At 40.8% G+C, this 3736-nt stretch overlaps 1 pseudogene; it reads right to left on the reverse strand.

Moving 5' to 3' along the window:
• Positions 1–1121: 1121 nt before the first annotated feature.
• Positions 1122–2760, reverse strand: LOC148442411 (uncharacterized; annotated as a pseudogene).
• Between the last annotated feature and the right edge of the window lie 976 nt (positions 2761–3736).

Genomic DNA, 3736 nt, shown 5'->3' on the forward strand with positions numbered 1-3736 from the left:
TGATTGGGGGCAGAGAGACCAGGGAGGATATGTAGCAGGTGTGCGAGAGAAGTAGGTGATGAGAGCAGGAGGGAGGAGGGCCCTGCTCATGGAGCTTACAGCCTAAGGGGAAGGGGGAGACAAACTGAAGATGTACAGTATGGAGTGAGCCAGTGTAAGGGGAGCTAAGAGGTAGACTACGTGGTGACAATGGAAACACAGACTGGCTACTCCAGCCATAGGAAACCGGTACACCAACAAGGACCCCACCTGCTCAGGTCATCGCTGATTTAATAAAAGGATGAAAAAGCATAATATCTAATTATCATCATGGAATTTTATAAATGACTTTTGGAATATAAATATGTGAATATATCATCATCATTGGTAAAACACTTTATGCAATTATTTATAATGTATCAGCTGGGACAGAAATCCGGAAGTGAAGACTTTGCCAGGACAGCAAATTACTGGTAGAGTTGTCCCAAGAATATTATATTTTGTCTATTAGTAATAGTTATTTATATTACACAGAACTTTACAGGGAATATTCATTATGATACATACTACAATGCCAAGATAATAGGGGAAATTATTACAATTATTATGCGGCCATAAGCACATGTCACCCACAGTACAAAGACATCATCTTGTCACAGCTTGTTAAATCACTAACACATCTGCCTATGGGGAAGCAATAATCAGAGAAAACATGGGGACAGCACTTATACTGAATGTATTATAATCACATAGTGTTAGTCTTCAGGTTCCCCCTCAATTCCTCTATCTGAATAATAAGGTGAGTTACAATTGTGAAACAACATTGAAATAAATCATCTTCTCTGTGGTATTATGGGGAGGGGTGTTCTGGAGACTGCAGCGTCACTTACACAATACAATGAGGTAGGAACTGACATAGTTTATTGCAACTTGATAATATACTGTATATAATATCGCATCACTCACACCAGTAGATAGATTAGATATTGATTTGACATAATTTGATATAAGTTTACTTAAACGCCCTATAGGTATATGTGAGCACAAATCTAACACAGTACAGCTTAACATACCTTATATAACTTATCTAAAATAAAGACACAGACCACTTTATTGCTATAAAAATAAGATCAGCCTTTATTTTAAATACAAACAATACTGGTGACGGAAAGAAAGAGCGTCATAAGCCAATGGTCCAAATTCACTTTAAGCAATTTCCACTATCCTCCTCCATACTTGCAGAGCCAATTGCCCTTTAAGCAAGTAATCTTTAGGGTCTCCAAATCAGGCACCAATACACTCATAAAAAGGCCCGGCCAGTAAGCCAGTGCAGCTGACCCCAGTAGGTTAACGTCAACCGAGTATTGATGCCAATTGCACCCAAAAATAATTGCAGTGAAATTAACCCTTTACCTGACGCTCCTTCCCGCCGTCCAAAATTTGCCAATTAGGGACGGAGGGAAAGTCCAGAAAAAAAGAGGCAGAGCCCGGCCTAACACTAGACTAACTCAACTAAGCTCCTCCCACCAGTTATGACACACTCCATCCTAATAGGCGGAGAACACTTACCACAATTAACCCTATCATATGCCACTATACTGATTCCTCTCTGTGCACACAAATCCCTAGGGGTTTAAGCTATGTTCCTGTACATAAAGTACCCTCTCTCCTCATTACCACCAAGGCAGAATCACACCATTAATAGAGTGATCTGATAAATGTAACACTTTCTTCTCTCTCTCCCATAGTCAGTAATTGTTTGCGGTCCCAATATGTTGATAATATTCTGCGCCTCACTTGCACTGAGAGGAATATCGGTTCCCAGAAATGGCTCCTCTCTGCCACAGGCTGTCAGGTTCTTCAGAAGGTAATGTCGTGGGATCTCCAGATGACGATTTACAGGGAGATGGAAAGTTAATACCAGGTGGTTCCACACACTGTAGGTTCAACCATAGCATTCTTTTTTGATAGAACCATCTTCAGAAATCTTCACTTTAAGAGACAGAGGTGGACTCAAGCCTCCAGTACAATGTTCCATCCATCCAATAGACAAAGGGTAGAGGCCCGGAGCTGCTGGTGACCCTGGGGACCATTGGGAGGTCACTGTACTGGTCAGCATCAGGACTATGTACTACAATGTGATGAGCGATCTCCTGCTTGTAGAGGTCAGTACCCAGAATCCTCAGCTGTGGTTCTTCATCTCCGCAGAACTGACTCTTATTGCGATCCAGCAGGTCAGACAGGGGGAAGGAGAACCTGAAGTTCCCATAACGGGAATTGTCCTTAAATGCCGGAGAGCTGGTGAATTGCTCCTTTATCTCTCTGCTGTATTACCCTGCTCTGACTGGTGTCACCAGCTTTTTTACAGTCTCAAACATCTCTTTCCAAGCAGTCTCCATGTCATCTGAGGAGACATCTACACTCCAAAATGAGAGATCATTAAATTCAGGTCTATTTCCATGTTGTTTTGCTGTGAAAGCCTCTAGGGAATAAATCCCATACAGATATTTGCTGACGGTGACATGTTGCAGACTAGTGATAGGAAACGATACCTGCATGTACCTGAAGTGATGGGGCTTCACCTGTCCAAGCAATTCAGCCATTCTTCTCCCACTAGCAGTCAGTGTTCTCTCCCTATACTCCAAGATCGCTGATATATCACCGATGGATAAGAGCTCCCCACGTACATAATATACATTCCTTCCTTTCAAGCTTAACCTTTCCTGAAGCTCTACATCCCCGATGTCCCTGGTAGCTGTTGGCTTTGCCATCATTTCTGTGTATCTGCTATAGACCCTGTGCCTCCTGCTCTGTGAGTACGAGTGTCTGAGCTCCCAGCAGTCACTGATTATATAACAGATCTACGTCACACTGAGGAATCACACCTGAAAGTGTCATCTCATATAATATGTCATTCAGCAGGTATAGGGGAAAGGATGAGACCAACCTGGAACCTCCGAGTTGATTTTTCTAATGGAGCTCTATTTACAGATCCCAGTATAAGGTACAACAGGTTACAAATGTCCTGTATTGCAGGTTTTCATGTGTTTTTAAATGTAATTTCTGTTATTTCAGCTACTCATTAGCCTCAAGGTTTTACGTACAGGTAACACCTTGGGGCTAATGTCAGAACTATTCTTAGCACAGGAGATATTTTTAGCATTTTGGTTATGTAAAATCAGTCACCATTTCAGTGAATTGCTGATAAAACCTCTTTAGTCTTCACATTAGAAAGTGTAATGGCGGATTTATCATATTTATGACTGTGCGACCATTTGTGTCATTGCTGCTAGGATGGAAATTTGGGTGGTGGCAAAATAAATCAATATCATGATTATCATTTTGGTTTTAAAGGTTTTAATTGATCACAACTTTTAAATGTGTCTCTTAAAACGCTGCTGATTTCAGTCTCATTTATACTGTAAATAAAATGCTGTCAGTGAGGGGATATCAGGACTGTCTTTATTTTTTTTAACATTTGTACATTTTTATTATTACATTGTTGGGGTTTGGTATGTTTTGTCGACATTCATAAAAGAGATATGCGGTTCGTTTTTCCTGAAATACGAACAATCCCAAACTTAGGGTTTCCGAGTTGAACCGAGTCCTATAGTAGTTCGGAATTACTTTGAGGTGCAGACATCAGAGTCGAATAGAGTCCTGGTTCAGGTCTGCTGTCTGTTCAGGTTTTGGATTGCATAAAAACAGGTCCAAATTACATGGTTTTAGCTGTGTTATCTATTTTTATTAATTTTAA

Source organism: Taudactylus pleione, unplaced genomic scaffold (assembly GCF_031769625.1).
Source record: "Taudactylus pleione unplaced genomic scaffold, aTauple2 ptg001536l, whole genome shotgun sequence".
In the NCBI taxonomy this organism is placed as follows: domain Eukaryota; kingdom Metazoa; phylum Chordata; class Amphibia; order Anura; family Myobatrachidae; genus Taudactylus; species Taudactylus pleione.